Source organism: Pyrus communis, chromosome 14 (assembly GCF_041283825.1).
Source record: "Pyrus communis isolate YQ-2024b chromosome 14, ASM4128382v1, whole genome shotgun sequence".
In the NCBI taxonomy this organism is placed as follows: domain Eukaryota; kingdom Viridiplantae; phylum Streptophyta; class Magnoliopsida; order Rosales; family Rosaceae; genus Pyrus; species Pyrus communis.
The window spans coordinates 18,132,337-18,152,377 of record NC_142578.1 but is presented as its reverse complement, the minus strand read 5'-3'; positions in this window follow the sequence as shown (position 1 = coordinate 18,152,377).

Genomic DNA, 20,041 nt, shown 5'->3' with positions numbered 1-20,041 from the left:
TGATCATGAGGTTTACAAGGAGTGGCAAGTGATTTACAAGAATCCATTCCGGATTTATGAATGAGATCCTTTATGTACTTTGCTTGATAAACAAACCCCATTTGGTTTGTATTGAATCTGTAAACCAAGGAAATATGTGAGTTTACCCAAATCCTTCAAATCAAAGACTGTAAAAAGCTCCTAAACCACATTTTGAACTTCAACTGAGCTTGATCCAGTCAAAATAATATCATCCACATATAATAAAAGGATGAATATGTTTGTGTTATCTGTTTTCTTGAACAAACTTGTATCTAAGACCGATGCAGTGAATCCCGCTGCTAGCAAGTAACTTGTGAACTTTGAATTCCATGCCATGGGTGCCTGTTTTAATAGTGACTTTAACAACTTAAAGATATGATTAGGGTGACTTGGATCCACAAAGCCTTGTGCTTACTTCATATAAACCCTCATCCTCCAAATCTCCATGCATAAATATGTTTTTAAGATCTAGTTGTTTCAAATCCCAATGATTCATAGCAGCTAATGCAATAATGATCCTCACTGTTGTATGTTTGACAACTAAACTGAAAGTATTAGAATAATCAATCCCATGTTCGTGTGAGAAACCTTGAGCTACAAACCTTGCTTTATACCTTAAAATACTATTATCAGGCGGGTTTTTTTTTTTCCACTTTGTACACCCACTGGCTACAAACTATGGATCTATTTTCAGGAGCAGGTACTAATGTCCAATTACCTTGAGCTCGAAGAGAATCATACTCTTCGTGCATTGAACTTAATTTGCCAGTGAGATATGGATGCAGCTTTTCTAAAGCATGATGGTTGAATTCGTGATCTGAGAAAGAAAAGAAAAACCCCTAACAGAAGGATCTTCATCTGTAATTTGTAAGGATTGAAATTCAGGACAAATAGCCACTAATGCTGCATAATTCTTCCTTTCTACAATACCAGTTCTCAATCTTGTTTGTATTGAGTGTTCAGGCATTGTAGATGAACCAAGTAAAGACTCAGAAGAGGAATTAGTTAATGGAGGATAGAAAATAGTACCTCAAGTTGTGAATTGTGATTGACATGCAACAAAGGAGAAATACCAGCTGATGTACCAGAGTGATGGTGATGGGGAATGCTATACTGAGATAAACTTTGATTTTCAGTGATGTGTGCCATTGAAACTTCAGAGCTTGATACTTGTGAGTCACTTTCTGGAACTGATGTATTGTCATAACCATTTTGAATCTATAAATTCTAAAATGCACATGTATTTTCACTAAAAGATGGCATCTGTATCACAATTGGGATTAAATGACACTGTGAACTGCATTTCTGTCGCTAATCTGATTTTGTATGGATAGACTCCTCATCATGAATAAACATGTCTTGATATGATTATCTTCTCATTGCTGAGATTATAACAAGCTACTCATTTATATCCCATTATATATCCAAGAAACACACACTAAGTTGATCTTGATTGCAGTTTATTTTCATTGTATGATCTTCAAAATGGGTAAACTGCAATACCAAATACTCTTAAGTGCTGGTTTTAGGTTTTTTTTTACCAAAAAGTAACTGATAAGGTGACTTCATACTTAATGTTTTGCATGGCATCCTATTTATGAGAAAAGCAGCATGTGTGCAAGTATGATAACATAATTGAGTTGGTAATTTTGCTACAAAATCAACAAACATCTTACTGAAGAACTCTCCTCCTCCATTAGACTGTAAACACTTGACTGTAGTATTGAATTGATTAAGAACAAAGGCATTGAACTTGGCAAATATTTGGAAAGCTTGTGATTTATTATTCATAGGAAAGATCCGCCTAAACCTAGAATAATAATCCACAAAGCTAATGTAGTATATGTACCCTTGTACAGACAACTTTGGATGGACGCCATACATTAGTATGTATTTTCTCAAATAGAATAGTAGCTCTAAATTGTTTTATAGGGAAAGGTTGCCTAGTCATTTTACCACTAATACAAGAAGAATATATAGACTGAGAACTATCTGTACTAATTGGAACATTTGACCCCCTTAACATTGCAGCAGGCACTTCCTCAGAAGATGTCAAATTGAAGCTTGAATCTTTTTCCCCAGAAATGTTGCACACCTTTCCAATCTTGCAGCAAATGACTTGGCAAACACATTCACTGGTATTGTAAACAGATCCCCACCATCACTCCTTCCTTGGTATGGTACTTTCCTTGTTGCCTTGTCCCATATAAAGAACACAATATCATTACAAATAAACCAGCAACCATTATTCTTACACAACTTTTTAACAGATAAGAGATTGACAGTAATCTTAGGTACATAAAGCACATTCCTCAATAATTAATGCATTATGAGGTGCCCAATTTGACTTAGAATAGCCATTACCAAAGTTTGAGTTCCCATTACTAGAGAAAGAACCACCATTTCCATAACTGTTGCCAGAAGAAAAAAAAAATATATATATATATATATATATATAATTAAAAAAAAAAGAAAAAAAAAGAAAAAAAAAAAAACCATTCTAAGGACTCTTCCCATTACCAGAGTAGTTGTTGTTGCCTCCATTTCTGTTATTGAACCCTAAAGAATAATTCTTGAAATTGTTGGTCCCATTGCCAAAACTTCTTGAAATTGTTGTTCCCATTTCTGTTATTGAACCTTGAAGATCTGTTGCCATTTCCCATAAAACTACCACCTTGAAAATTATTCCCAAATTGATCTCCAATGTATCATCCTGGCATTCCCTGTGGATTTCACCATGCTCATATCCCTGATATCTCTGTGAGTTAGACTCTTCACTTGTTAAAGACTACATCTTGGACTCAATTTCTACAACAAGAAGTTGAGCCCAGAAATCCTTTAGAGGCAAAGTTGTACCTCTTACCAAAATCATTGTTCTTATCATCTCAAACTAGCAGGTACACCAGATAGCACTGCAATCATCAAATCATTATTCGAAATCTTTTCACCTGCAGAAACTAACTGATCCCTGATATTCTTCAATCTCAGCAAGAATTTATCCATAGATTCTCCTTTTTTTGCAGTATGAAGCTCAGTTTTCAGTTGATTCACTCAAACTACTGAAATTGATGCAAATCTTTCTTGTAGGCGTGTCCATGCCTCATGAGATGTCTTGCATTTGATGACATGCTCCATGGCATCAGCAGAGAGAGTGGCAATAAGCAAACTGACAATGCCATATCCTTCTTCACCCATTCTTTGTAAGCTGCAGAGATTTCCTTTGTTACACCAATTTCTGTATGAATTATAAACTTGGGTGGACATGTAGATTCCCCAAGAAAGAAATCAAACAGATCATATCCCCTCAATACTGACTGAAATTAGTAACTCCACTTTACAAAATTGTCATCCTGTAGCTTTACAGTTAACATTCCCAATAACCCTTCAATCAGCAATTGTGTCAATATCACACAAGAAATCAATCTTAACACCAAGAAATATGAAGAAATATACCAAGAGAAGTTCCAAGAAAAACTTCAAAACACTTATGGCAATCGGCCTTACTGAAGTGAACAAATCTTAACATTACTGAATAAACTTTCAAAAAATCTGTATACACTTCTTGCTCTTGGCCTTACTGAAGTGATTAGACAAAGGGAATGGCTTTCCACCATTCTATCCCTTGACAAACTCAATCAAAAACATCATTGACCTTGAATCTTTCACAACTTTCAGCAAATATGGCTATCGACCTTTAACAATTATAATAATGAAGCAAAATTTTCACTAAAACATTCCATCGAACACTTAGAAAATTGAAATTTCGAGACTGCAAACCTGACAACTTTGCTTTTCTTGAACCCAAAATTGAGCCGAACAATCTTGATCAAAGATTTTCACCACCCTTCAGAGTACAATCAGAGGAAGTAGGCCACCAAGGATCGATCCTGGCAATGATACCATATTAACAAAGTATCAAGAATGGAGAAAGTATACTATGAACACCATGAAACTTTAGAGAGAGAGAGAGAGAGAGAGAGAGAGAGAGAGAGAGAGAGAGAGGAAATAACAAGAGAAAATTTGTATTGTATTGATATTGAATGAATTGAGTTTACAGTTATGAGATTACAACTTTATATAGCTACAAATGTTAGCTTGCAGCCTAAGCTACTGAGATAACGGCCTTAAAAACTCTAGCAACGGTACCGACTGTCTAACTAACTTTTGCTGAGCTGGAACTGATGAGCTAGACATTTGCACACTTCATAGATATAGTCAACAAAAACGATGTGTTAAGGATCATTCCCTTATATCTATATATATATATATATATATATATAGAGAGAGAGAGAGAGAGAGAGAGAGAGAGAGAGAGAGAGAGAGAGAGAAGGCAAAAATGGTGAAGCTCTTGTAATACCCACGTAGTGGGATTATGGGTGGTTACGTTTATTATTTTCAAAACATATTTTAATAAGAAATAATAAAATCTAAAATAAGTAAAATTAAAAATAAAATAAAAAAGTAAAACAATAAAAAAACGCCAATTGCCATACGCATGCGTGTGGCAAGAGACTAGTAGTATATATAAAAGAAGAAAACCAAATTGGTGAAACTTTCGTAATACTAAAAAGTACTTCTCCTTTTATATAAATGTAGGAGAAGAAAAAATAAAATTAAGAGGTAAAATAGTAAATTCAACTATTTTAATGAAATAACAAAAGAGCTAGTTGCCGCATGTATAAGTGTGTTATAAGAGGTTAGTACATATTTATATATTTTTTAAGAGAATGATACTTATTAATAGTCTTTAACATTACATTAAAAATGTACAAAACACAAATTTCAATGCAACTATAAATCAGTATTCCTAATGTGCTAAACTATAGCGGATAAAATTCGCAAACAATTACAAACTCAAAACACAAATTCTAGAATAATCTCAATTCGAGTCTGTATAGCCAAAAATGACAAAAATCCTAAACTAAACCTTAAACCATAACCCTAAATCCTAACTACTGTCGCAAGTCGAAGTCTAACTACCTCCATAGGATCCACAACATCTACTAAACATGTAGAACAAGGGCAGAGAATTTGGGGAATAATTAATCTCCAATAATTCAACTGCACATAATAGCGGATAAGAGTTGCATATTAGCGAATAAGAATCGTCATCACAAGATTAACTGAAAGCACTTGGACATAATGCAATGAATTGCTCCAATTAGGCATAGAAATAAAGTTAAGAGTAAAGGAAAAAACTTTCAGAGGAACTGTTTTAGGTTGAATGATTGGCATGAGAGAGATAAGAAGAAAAAAAAAAAAGTGATTGGGCATTACGAAATCCTCCTCCTCCCCTCTTGCGGCTATGCTTTTTCTCTAGTTTTGTTTAATCCTCATACTTGTTATGCTAAGCATCTTTAAAAAGTACAATTATTTTGTTGATGAAAAATAATGCTAAACTATTGGTGGGACGTCTTAGGCCTTTTTTGACTGAGCTAATCAGCCCCCATCAGGTCAGTTTTACTCATGGTCGTCATGTTACGGATAACATAGTCATGACTCAAGAAGTTTTTCACACTTATAGGAAAACTAAAGGAAGGAAATGTTATATGGCTTGTAAGATTGATCTTGCTAAAACTTATGATAAACTCATATAGGGTGTTATTCGTCAAACTTTACAAGAGGTAGGTGTTAAAGACACTTTTCTTGAGCTTATCATGAATTATGTGACTCATATGGATTTTCAAGTAGTATTAAATTGAGAATTATGCAGAACTTTTTTCCGCAGCGAGGAGTTCGTCAAGGAGACCCTCTTTCCCCATATTTATTTGTTCTATATGTATTGAGAAATTGTCTCATATAATTCAAGAAGCGGTTAATTGTAAATCTCGGAAACCTGTGAAAATCCCACACCAAGGGCCACCCATTACACATCTAATGTTTGCTGATGATATTATCCTATTTTTTAGGCTTCTCGAACACAGGCTCACGTTATTATTCCAAATTGTCTTGATAAATTTTGTCAAGCATCTGGTTAGCAAATCAGTTTTGAGAAGTCAAAGATTATTTTGCTGTCCCCTTAACACTTCTAATGTTTTGCCTAAGGAGGTAATTTCTTTGTGTCCTCCACTTACTAATGACCTTGAAAAATATCTTGGAGTTCCACTTATTCATTCTAGAGTAACTAAAAACACTTATAGGGTACGTTTGTTGCATCGGATTATCTCAGACTAGAGTAGTTTCAAGGGCTAAGTTGGACTGGCTTAGAATAGACTGAGCTAGACTGACTTAGAATAAACTAAACTGGACTGACCTAGTGAAGCGTTTAATGCAATATCAGACTAAGAAGTAGAATAAAGAGCAAAAGGGGGAAGAAAAAAAAAAAAAAAAAAAAACCCCTCATGTATAACGAAATATTCATGTTATTTGCTTCAACTTTAATTTCAACCAACATCAAAATTTTCAACATCCATTCCCAAATCCAACACCAAAGTAGCAAAATCCAATCAAATTTCAACCAAAATTAACTAGTATATGCACTAAATGCTAAAATTTAAAATATGCAGTTAAAAAAATCATAAAAAAATATAAAAATTAAAAAATAAAACCAATCAAATTATTGAAACTTTGCAATAAAATTTCTAAATCCAAATAATCGACTCACAAATACACACTACTTCAAAGCCCATATCGAAATCGAGCTCAAGCAACTAGTAGCTGCAATAACGCTAAAATTCAAATGCCCAGTTCAAAATTCATGACAATCAATCAAAAGATTGAATTCATAACAATGTATTAAAAGGCGGGGGTGTGGCAAGGTGTCCATTGGATAACCTAGCCTAGGCGCGAGGTGTGAGGCGTGAGGCGAAGTCTCACGGAACCTAAAATTTTAATATATATATATATATATATATAAAAGTAAATTTATAATAATATAATACTTTGTAAAAATAAATATAACTATAACTAAATCAAAGATAATATCATCTTCTTTATTACTAGGTCTAGTAGTTGTACTTGGAAACTATGTCATATAGTCTCAAAATGTTATAATTATTTATTTTATTGTAAGCAATTATAGAGAACTTCAAGGAAAATAAGAATGATCACAATTATAGGAAAATTTTAAGCAAAATAAAGATTGAATGTTGCAATTATAAGTAATTTAAAAGGAAATAAAGGTTATGTGGAGTAGTATAGGGTATTTAAAATGGTATCAAGCAATAATTATGGGAATTTAAAGGAAAATAAAGGGTTGAGTGGAGTATTTATAGGGTATTTAAAATGAAATAAATGACGAAAATAAAGGGTTGAGTGGAGTATTTATAGGGCATTTAAAATGAAATAAAGGCTGAGTGAAGCAATTATTATGGAAATTTATGAGATTTGGAGAGAGAAAGTCTCTCTTTCTTCTTCATTGAAACTAGAATGGCAGGAATGCATCGTCAAATATTCAATATGATTCCACAAGATCTAGTTTCGTTCAAGTAACAGATTCTAGCCAATTGAAAGGATCCTCTGATCAATCCATAGATCATTTCGATTTCCTAGTAGCATGGGACACATGGAATCCTGTGTGAATCAGCAAGGACCACCTTACACGGCTAAATACTCCTGGGTGACCGATAGTGAAGTGGTACCGTCAGGGAAGGGTGAAAAGAACCCCCATCGGGGAGTGAAATAGAGCTTTTTTGGAGAGAGATACTATTCAACCAATCGAGTTATAGGTGTCTAACATATTTATACCTAACGATTTTCCACAAAATGGTGACGAAAGGGATAATTTGTACAAAACTTTACATTTTCCAATTCGATCTAATCCATTCGTTCGTAGAGCTATTTACTATCTTTTAATGACAAAAATATGAATTACTTTTATAATGGCAATTGGAATGATATTAACTAACTCTGAATACTAGATATGACCTCAAAATAACAGGGATCAAGGTCGGCCAGTGAGACGATGAGGGATAAGCTTCATCATCGAGAGGGAAACAGCCCGATTCGCCTACACATCTTACTTTTATTGCTATATCATGAGTTACTCCACGTATTGCTTGACGTAAAACAGATAGTGGATTTGTTTCTGTCTTTTGTTGAATCTTATCAATAGGTCTTCAAATCGTTCATTTGAAAAAATTGAAACCCTTCTTATTGGATGATTATGATACTTCCCAAAAATCAAAATTCTTGATCAATGGAGGAACAATATCACCATTTTTGTTCAATAAAATACCAAAGTGGATCAGAAAACCTGGATTTTGAAGAAGAAAAAAAACGCCTAGATGAACGCCCTGAGAAGCGCCTCTGCCGCCCAGACGCCCTCCAACAAAGCCTTCCGCCCACTCCTTCAAAACAGAGGCGAGAACACTGACGCCCAGCCTTAGAGGCCGCCTAGGCACACCCTGAGGCGAGCCTTTTAAAACACTGATTCATAATCATACAGATGACAATATTTCTTTTGGTCATGAATTTCTTTCTCATTGGTCATGAATTCACAATCTTACTACAACTAAATCAAATTCGAGTGCATAAATTGAAACTTGTATGCTAAAAAGGGAGGAGCTATCAACAGGACAAGTTGCTTCAGGTTGGCCAACTCTGTGAAAGAACAAAAGATGATGAGGGAGCGAAGGAGAAGAAGATGATAAAAGAGCAGCTGATGATCGAGTTGACCATCTCTGCAAATCGACTTAGCCATTTCTATATATCCAAAAACCTAATTAAAAAGAAACAAATGACATAGTCTGAGATGATGAGGACGCCATAGGAGTGGTTTTTGATAAATTTGGTCAGCAATCCAAGTCAAGGATTCTGCCAACTCAGCAATTTGTCTCCTCTCCATTTGAAATCCAAGCTCCTGCCATTCCAAACTATTCCAACCCTTTGAATGTTAGTCGAAGCTTATCACAATCTCAGAAACACTAGCTTATCTTTATCTATTGTAATATGTTTTATGTTTCGTATTTTGAATATTTGTATAGATAACAAATTTGTACAAACTCTTGTATTGAAACTCTATATAAATGAAGTGAAAGCCTCACTCATATTTATTGAGTGGAGCTTATGCAATCTGATTCACAAACCCTTATTTTGGATTCTTTCATGGCATCCAAGAGCTGAAGTCATACTACAACCCTAATTTTTTCCCCTATTTCCCTCCCTCACTCAAATGGCCTCCCAATCTCCCATTCCCCTCCCCATCCTTCCCAATGCCTTTAACTTCCTGACGATCAAATTAGATCATACGAACCATCCCCTCTGGCAAGCCCAGATGTTACCCATGCTTAGAAGTAGGAATCATGTTTCCATTATGGATAGAACAAGCAAGTGCCATACCTTCGTTTTTAAAGGATGTCGATGGCAATCAAATGATGTCAACCTTCAATTTGATACATGGATACAACAAGACATAATAGTGATGTCGTGGATCAACTCTTTCATTCATCCCACAGTGCTCGCAATCTTAATTGGGAAGACTAGTTCCCATTCTACCTGGATTACACTTCATGACAGATATGCCTCCCAATCCATGGGATGTCTCCTTCAACTCCATAGTGAGTTAATGAATACTCACATAGATGATTCTACTATTTCAGAATTTTTGGATAAAATAAATTGTTTGGCTGATACTTTATCCCTCTCTAGTGCTCCTTTAGCCGATTCGAAATTAGTTGCTATTATTCTTAACAATGTTGGCCCAGCCTACGAAAATGCAGTTGCCTCTGCTTAGGCACTTGATGAAGCAATCAGCCATGGTGATGAGGAATAGAGTCATAAAGGGACTTAAACTTATTAAAGGGATATGGCTTATCACTCTACTGATAATAAGACGGTTTGAGTGAAATCCTTAATAACAGTACACGTGCTTATATATAGAAGAGGTCCCTACTTCCACACTAATTTGATTCTCGAATAAGCTAAAACCCTATTCATTTAGGAGAGAGTGTTATTGTGTGTTGGAAGTAGAAGGCCGCTTCTAATTGTTCTTCCAATTGCACCACCTTCAAGTGAATTGTTCTTCCACTGTGCTTATTGTCTTCCAGTAATATCCTGCAAGGTTAGTTGCATATAACAAATAAAATATAAACAAATATGATGATTTATGTTTTATCTTCCCACAACATGACATTAAACAGATGCGAAATTGTTGAAGGTGAAGCCCATAACATATTATTTCCTCAACTATTAAAGGTATCTGTTTCATTTTGTAGGCGTTTATAAAGTTTTTTTTTTTTTTTTACTCTCTTAATCAGTGCAAGTAATAATTTGTTTATATATTTTATCTCTTTTAATCAATGAGAATAATAATTTATCTATATAATTTTGTCTCTGTTAATCAGTGGGAGTAAGAGATTACCTTTTGTATTAAAAATTTGAAGTGTCAGTGGATGATATTTTAAGAGTAAATTTTGTTTAAGTTTTGTTCATAAGTTTTAATAAGAGGTCCTGATTTTGTAAATAGCATGTCGTATTTTACTTGTTCTCTTATCATATTCTAAATTGACAAAAAAGTTGGATTTTGTTACCAATGTTGTTGAGTTCATTTGTGAACTACTTTTGTTTTGAAGAATTAGTATAATTGAACACTATTCTTGATACCATGACTTTGTTAGTAGCATAGTGCCTTAAGTTGAATGTGCATGTAATCTTGGTGTACAAAGAATAGACCAATTTATTATGTGTTATTTGGTTCTGCATTCGACTCAAGGTGAAAAGTTACTAAGAAAGGTTGGTTGCAAACTGATGGACTCAATGATCACCATGAGCTCTTATTTATTGGGATATTATCATTAACATTCAAGTGGGAGAACGTAAAGTTTATGAATGCCAATGAATCATAGATTGGGTTACTTGGATTGCAAGTAACTCGTTAATCAAGTTACTGGTGATATAAGTAATTCAATAGTCCTAATAAAGTAATAATCGTGGAGTCATAACTCCTTACAACTAAGCTAAAGAAATCATTTATTGGCTTCAATACAAAGATATAGAATCATGGTATGACTCAATCACTGAAGTGATAGGGTTGATTTTCATAACCAATAATAGGTTGGCTATGAATAAACCCTGATTGTATATGTACTAGGTTAAGTCCCTACTTCCATACGTTCATTCCTCATACATTAAACCATGTTCATATAGTATAGGGATTTTATTGGAGTACTGGAATTAGAAGACAACCTGTGAACTCAAGCCATCATGTTTCCCATCGATGCAAATTAGTATCATTCATCTTATTTTTGTAATTATCATGATGCATGTTAACTTGTGATCATTGAACCATGTTGTATTAATCCATCTTACAACTGAAAGAATCCAAAATAGGGGTTTGTGAATCAGATTGCATAAGCTCAACTCACTGAATATGAGTGAGGCTTTGACTTCATTTATATAGAGTTTCAATACAAGAGTTTGTTACAGATTTGTTATATTCAAAATACGAAACATATAAAAGATTACAATAGATAAAGATAAGCTAGTGTTTCTGAGATTGTGATAAGCTTTGACCAATATTCAAAGGGTTGCAATAGTTTGGAATGACGGGAGCTTGGATTTCAAATGGACAGGAGACGAATTGCTAAGTTGGCAGAATCCTTGACTTGGATTACTGACTAGATTTATCACTCCCCCACAAGCTCAACGGGTGCTGACGAACAGGGAGCTTGGAGAGAAGAAATGAAACCCAAGATAGTGACAACTCTTTGGTTAATAGGTCTGTTGGTTGATCAACAATGGCAACATACCCAACTTTGATCACTTTTCGAACAAAATTTTTCCTGATATAATGATAATCAACCTCAATATGACGCATTCATGCCTAATAAACAGGGATCAGATGCAACAACCAATGCACTTATATTATCACACCATAAACATGGAGGAGCAACTGGTAAGTGAATATCACGAAATAGATGTCTAAACCATGATAATGATGCTGAGGTATATGCCTTTTGACGATATTCTGCCTCTATACTGGACTGAGAGACACCACGTTATTTCTTAGAACCCCAGAAGATGAGATTCTCACATAGAAAAATGCAATAACCACCAGTGAAACATTGATCATCTGGATCACCAACATAATCAACGCCTGCAAAAGCTGTCAAAGCCAAGGAACCAGGCTTGTAGATGAGGCTGTGATCATGAAATCCTTTTAAATAGGGAAGAATTTGCTTGACTGCTATCAAAGGAATTGTAATGGGACAGTGCATGTACTCACATACCTGATTAACTGCAAATGCGATGTCTGGATGTGTGAAAAGAAGATATTGAAGAGCACCCACCACACTTCAAAAATTTGTGCCATCCAATAGAGGTTCACCTTCATATAAACTGAGTTTGCATCCAGGAACTGCAGGTATGGTCAATGGCTTTGTATCAGCTGTGTTGGTTTTCTTAAGGAGATCAAGGATGTATTTTGATTGAGACAAATACATTGCCGAAGAGTACACTTGATTTCCTTCCCAGGAAATAATTTAAAGGTCCCAAATCCTTTATGGAGAACATTTTTCCAAGTTGAGCAATAAGAGATGATATTCGTAAGCCATTGTTTCCTGTGATGAGAATGTCATCAACATAAATTAATAAATATACAACAGTTTTACCATTCAAGAAAGTAAAAAGAGAAGAGTCAGCAATAGAAGCAACGAATCCCAGGTCTTCAAGATGATGGGAAAAACACTAGAACCAGGCATGTGGTGCTTGTTTTAACCCATATTGAGTAATTGACATACATGAGAAAGAAACTGAGGATCAACAAACCTACAAGCTGATGCATGTACACTTCCTTAGCAAATGTGCCATGAAAAAAGACGTTTTGTACATCCAGTTGTCAGATTGGCCATTGGAAATGGAGAGCAATGGATAAAATCAGGCGAATAGTTGCATGAGTCACTACCGAACTAAATGTCTCGCTATAATCAAGACCTTTTTGCTAATGAAAACCATTTGCAACAAGACGTACTTTAAATCTCTCAATGGAGCTATCATAATTTCTTTTAATTTTGTGGACCCATTTGTTTGGCAGTACATTCATTGAAGAATGAGAAGGAACTAAACTCCATGTTTCAATTCATTGTAATGCATTGAATTCATCTGCCATTGCTGCCCTCCATTCTATGAATTTATTTGCTTGAGAAAAGCATGTAGGCTCAACAATATCAGTAGACAAATTAGTATGATAAGCATACTTAGGATTTGGTTTCCTAATACCATCCATTGCTCGTGTTATCATACGATGGTCATGAGTGGTTACACTGGAAAATGAAGAATCTAGGGCTAATGAGGGATGATGTGCCGTAGGATTTCAGTTAGGTTGAGATGTAGGTTGTTGGTTATGATTTGGCGTGAGGTTGGTGGAACATAGGATTATAAAGGGTGGTGATGTGGGTGGTGATAATGGTTGGGAGGATAAGGTAAGTAAGGTTTAGGAAGTTTGTGTATGAGTAGGATACTGCGGCTAAGGTGTTGGGCGATAAACTAGCAATGGGTCCAGAATAGGAGAAGACTCCGAAAGAGTCACATGTGGAATGGAAGTGGATTCTTTAAATGGCATACATTTCTTATCAAATATTACATGATGTGAAAGAAAAGTGCAACATGTAGACATATCTAAACAGCGATACCCTTGTTGATTTAAAGAATAACCTATGAAAACATATTTTTTGGATCAAAATTAAAGTTTGCTTGTGTAATAAGGTCGAAGATATGGGAAACATGCACAGCCAAAAACCTTTAAAATTTAATCTTTATGAGGTTTTGAAAACAGTTTTTGAAAAGGACTCTCATCACCTAAAACTTTGGTGGGTAGTTTGTTAATCAAATAGTTGGTTGTTTGAAAGGCCTCATCCCATAAGGACGTTAGTATAGAGGCGTGAGCAAGGAGAGTTAATCCTGTTTCTACTACATGACGATGTTTTCTTTCAGAAATTCCATTTTACTCAGGGTGATGAGGACATGTAAGCCTATGATTAATTCCATGATGAGCAAAGAACTATTTAAAATTGTTGTTAACAAATTTACCTCTTCCATCGAATTGAAATGATTTTATGGTTGTGCTAAAGATATTTCCAACAAGTTTTTTTTTTTTAAGCCACAAATGTAGCAAACACATCAGACTTCAATTTTAAAGGAAATAACCATGAATATCTTGAATAATGATCTATAAAAATAGCATAATATTTAAATCCATTCATTGAATATGTTGGTGAAGTCCATACACCCAAGTCAATAAGTTCTAATGGAAAAGAAGAAACAAAAGTTGACAAATTGAAAGGTAACTTATGACTTTTGCCCATGGGACATGAATGGCAAAAATCATTAGTCACATTACCACTAATTGGTAATTTATTTCTAGTAATTAAAAACTTTAAAACATGAGACAATAGGAGACCTAGCCTAGAGTGCCAAATGTTGTTTGTCACTCTTATTCCAACAAAAGCATGAACGCCAGTATTATTTGATAAGATGCTCCAAAAAGGGTAGAATCCATTCCTACTCCACCCTTGGAAAAGGTTCTTCCCCGTTTAAAGGTCTTAGACACGATATGAATTAGGGTAAAGAGTAAGTGAACAATCATTGTCATTGGTGAATTGATGTATTGAAAGATATTGGTAGAGGCATTAAGGCAAAGTGAAGTGTTTGGAAGTGAGAATTTATGGTGTGGTGATGAATGCAAGAATTACCAATATATGTAATGTCCAAACCTGTTTTAGTCACAACTCCGTTAACATGATCAACACCGATGTATGGACAAGAATTAGTGACTTGAGCAGGATCATTAGTGATGTGTGCATTTCCACCTGAATCAAATAGCGAATTTTGCAATGGAGGGGTTGCAATAGAGGAAGATGGTGTAGTAGCCGCAAAAGCTTGGAGTCTAGGAGTTGGGACACGTCCCTCATAAGTCATATTCAAGCGATTAAAGCAATCAATCGTTGAATGTCCAGGATGAGAATAAATTTGACAGTGTATGCGTCCAGAGGAATTACCGTGAGATGGATGGGCATCAAGAACTCCATCATTAACAGCACAAAAGTGAGCTCCAGGATGATGATTTGGATTTGCAGGTATGTACTGGTTGCACATAGGTTGCTAAGGACCACAACCTCCACGATAAGGACTGCCACGACCACGAAAACTACTCATGCCACCACGACGACCGCATGTTGCAGCAAAGGATATGGGTCTAGTTTTAGCAACAAAGGCACAGTGCATCTTCAGCCTTCATTCAGCACCTAAAAGAAGGGCTTCAAGAGTATTCATAAGATGAGGATTTCAATTAGACAGCTGCAATATAATTAAACTCCACGACTCTTATCCTATCAAGATTCCCAGACTCCTTGTGTCTTATACAACTCGTATAACAAGTTATGTGTAACTCAAAAAAATCCAGTTGTTAACTCATTGTCATTCAACCAAAGTTTTACATTCTCCCACTTAAATGTCAATGAAATATCTTGATAAAACAAGACTCATGATAATCATTGAGCTTACAAAAGCTTGCAACTACCCTTCTTAGGAACCTGTCATTTCAAGCAAAATACATAACCATATAAAAACAAAGTGCCCTATGTTTTACACTTCGCACTCTATGGTTACATACATATTAAACTTGAAACATTATGTTGCCATTAGAGTCATAAAGTCAGGAACCAACTAAACATAACGTTAGTTCCTCAAAACAAACTAAAAAAATGCTTTCAGTACCAAAATTGTTTAAAGAAACATAAATTAGTCATATGATCAAATCATCAGAATCAATCAATTATGAATTGTAATGCAATTGACAGCAATAACACAAGAAAAATAGTTCAAGCAATTAACTGAGTGCTTACTCCCACTCATTAACTAAATCAAAAGACTCTTTTACATCTATGTTAAAGACATGCTTCTTGAAAACTCCTACAGATAAAAGCCTTTGTCATTGGGTCAGCAACCATATCACTTGTGGTTATGTACTCTACATCGATAGTGCCCTTCTTCACTTCATCCCTCACCTTTAAGTAATTTATGTCCATCAATCTACTTGCATAAAACCTTTTATTATTCTTTGAAAAGAAAATTGCAACTTTGTTGTTACAATACAACTTGAGAGACCTTTCAATGTCATCAATGACGTAAATCCTTTCATCATGTTCCTAAGCCAAATAGCCTGTTGAGTTGCAGCATAACACCCTATAAACTCAGCCTCCATGGTCGAGGATGCTATACACTTTTGCTTCAAACTTTTCCACGATATTGCACCATTTGCCCACCCCTAACTGCACCGTTTGCTAACAAAAAAATGTATCCATTTGTTGATTTTCTGTCATCTACACATCCTGCTAAATAGTATGAGAATGTAACAAACTCAAGCTTATCCACGCAATTGTAGGTTAACATGAAGTCTAGTTCTTTTGAGATACCTTTACCCAATACACTCACCGCAAAAGTTAGGTCCGGCTTATGCATACTTAGGCATACATCAAACTTCCTACAAGAGATGCGTAGGGTTTTTCTTTAATTCCTCCTCTTTCTAGTTCATTTTAGGACATTGCTTATGACTCATCTTATCTCCCGTTCCAATGGGCAATTCCCCACTTGAGCATTTTTCCATATTAAACCTTTTGGTGATCCTGTCGATATACTACCTTTGTGAAAGACCAAGGGATTTCTTGGCACAATCCGTGATGATCTCTATCCCCAAAACAAAACAAGCCTCCCCCAAAATCCTTCATGTCAAAGCTTTAAGTCAATATACTCTTAGTTGATTGTAGTAGGGACATGTCGAAGCTAGCCAATAAAATGTCATCCGCATACAATATTAAGAATATGATCTTGTTGTCACTGACCTTGATAGAGGTGGTGAGTATAAACAAATATGATGATTTACGTTTTATCTTCCCAAACAAATTAAATATAAACAAATAAAATACGATGATTTAGGTTTTATCTTCCCGCTACAAATATGATGAATAATGTTGTATCTTGGACACTCAAGTGGGAGAATGTAAGTTTTGAGTATCAAAAAATATGTGCTCGCTGTTTCTTGACATACAAGTAACTTGGTAAATCCGAGTTAATAGTTGAGGAAATCATGGAACCTTATTTGGTTAGGTTTAGGATTCCTTATTTAGTGCAATTAATCATGAAAACCTTAATTAGTGGACAAAGAATTCGTTACCATTTATGACTATTTTGACCCTAATTGATATGAAATATCCTATGTAATTAGCTAATAGGCTGGATTATAGGGATATTTATCAGTATATTAGGAGGTCCCTGCACTCACAGTAATCATCCTTATTTTGTGCTAAACCCTATTTGCTAGCAAAAGGACTTATGCGTGAGTGGAGAAGACCTTCCTTTAAACCCTAGCATCTTGTCTTCTTGTTCTACAGATAAGTTTATTTCCTTTTCATGTCGATTTGGTTTATCAAATCTATGATCCTAGTGCCTTGTTGTTATTCTTATGATTTCAAAAATATATTATATGTGGAATCAGAGTCGTACAACAAGCTTAGGGTTCAAATTAAAGGTAATATGTTTGATTATAATTTCATAGATGATCAAACATGTACGCTGCTTGTATCGTGACGTATGTTGCCTTATTGTACTTGGGGTTTTGACCTAATGAGTCTTCGTGTTGTGACTACATACGACATACATATACGCTTTTGCATTGGGTTCCTTCTTGGTTAATTTTATTATTCCTTTCAACCCTATTATGAGTAAAGAGACATAATATAGTTTGCATCCATTTGGTATGATTGTTATTAACTATAATATCAATACTGGTCTTGGTAGAGAAGATGCAAATACAATATACTGTTACAAAATTAGTCTCTTATCAAGATTTATGAGTAAAAGTTTACAATTAAACCATCACCTACTAATACTTAAATTTAGTAATACAAAAGACAATTTCAAACTCTCACCAATTAAAAGAGTAAAATATCATAAATGTGCATACCTCTTAAACGCTCCCACTAATCAAGCATTAGTCAAAGGATTTATATTTACGAAATTTAAGGATTCAACATCAACTACTAAGTTTTCTAACTTCAACTCTATGCCAGATATTGCAAGAAAGTGAGTGACTGAAAGCTATACAAAATCGTATGGTCAGTTTTATTCTTCTAACATTTGACAGAAGCATAAACTTTAACTGAATGTTTTTCTTATTGCAACAACATAAATTTCCAAAGTCATCTTTGGACAGAATCTGATTATATTAGGTTTTCACAGCTAAAACATAAAATATAAGGGCAAACGTATATAGCTTCAACACTTTTGAGCAGATGAAGTATATACAATCTTGTCAATTCCATATTTAACCATACATTGATTTATAGTTGGACTAAATAAGAAAACACTTTTTGAACAGATTAATTATCCATCAATAACATATAAATCACAAGCTCAATTTCTTGAACAACAAACAAGAATTAATGAGAAAAACACTTTTGAGCAGAATATACTCATTAACCCTTCTTGAATATGAATGCAATCGTATTGTATTAATCAGTTCAATATTGATAAATAACAATAGTGATTCAAACTAAATTTCCTACAAAGTTAGTTGCAATTAAAATATAAACAAATATGATAATTTATGTTTTATCTACTCAAAACATGATCATTAAACGGAGGCAAAATTGATGAGTGATAAGCTCATAATATATTATTTCTCCCACTTGGGCAATCACTCCTCAAAATTGCAAGGTTCGGAAATAAAAGTTCCTTAAAAAAAAACGTAATCAATGATCCAGATCTTTATTTTATTTTAGTATTCGAGAAGACATATATATATATAGACACACACACACATGCATATATTAAAAAATTAAGTCACTTTGTAGTATGTAGATGTGGCGTTCAACATGCATTAGTCAAAATATAATATGCACCAAGAAATTGTGCAATTGTGCCAGTTTCAAAAAAATACGTATATATAAATATATGCGTGTTTGAACATAATTTCCTGAAATTTAGAATAGCACCCAATCAGAGAACACAAACTTAAAATTCATGTGTTTCATTCTAAAATAAAATCAATTAAAACAAACACTTAGTTTAGATGTCTCAATAGCATCAATTATTCAACAATATTTTTAATCCAATTTAGAACTCAAAGAAAATTAAGGCAAAAAATTGGCACTTTTACCTATTTTGTTCTTGATTTGAAAAATACACCATGGATGTGTAATCGAGTTGTAGAGAATAGAACCAATTGCAAATTGCATGATTGTTACACCTTTGGGCAAAAATAAATCATGCAAGAAAAATACTTGCAAAGCCTAGCCAAAACATAAAATGCACAAAATACATATAGTTTCAACAACTTTGGTCAAATTATATTGTGTTAGAAATACCTTATGATATGCTATATATACTAATTTATAGTTGTGAGTGATTTCTTGAAATTCCCTTTGGAACAAAAGAACTTACCATGTAAATTAGAATTTTGATTTTTCAAAACAATCATTTAATAATAGTATTAAATAATTTGTTTTGTTGGATATTCAATATCACATCCCGGCTCGAGCCCCCACCACATCCCGAACTCGACTCCACCGTAGCACGATATTGTCCGCTTTGGGCCCTGACCACGCCCTCACGATTTTGTTTCTAGAAACTCATACGAGAACGTCCCAGTGGATCACCCATCCTAGGATTGCTCTGGCGTGAACTTGCTTAACTTCGGAGTTCCGATGGAAGCCGAAGACAGTGAGCTCCCAAAAGGCCTCGTGCTAGGTAGAGATGGGAATATACATATAAGGCTTACATGATCCACTCCCCTGGGCGATGTGGGATGTTACAATCCACCCCGCTTAGGGGCCCGATGTCACACTTCCAGCCAGGGATTGGCTCTGATACTAAATTGTCACATCCCGGCCCAGGCCCCCACCACATCCCAGGCTCAACTCCACCGTAGCACAATATTGTCCGCTTTGGGCCCCGACCACGCCCTCACGGTTTTGTTTCTAGGAACTCACACAAGAATTTCCTAGTGGGTCACCCATCCTAGGATTGCTCTCGCGCGAACTCGCTTAACTTCAGAGTTCCGATGGAAACCGAAGCCAGTGAGCTCCCA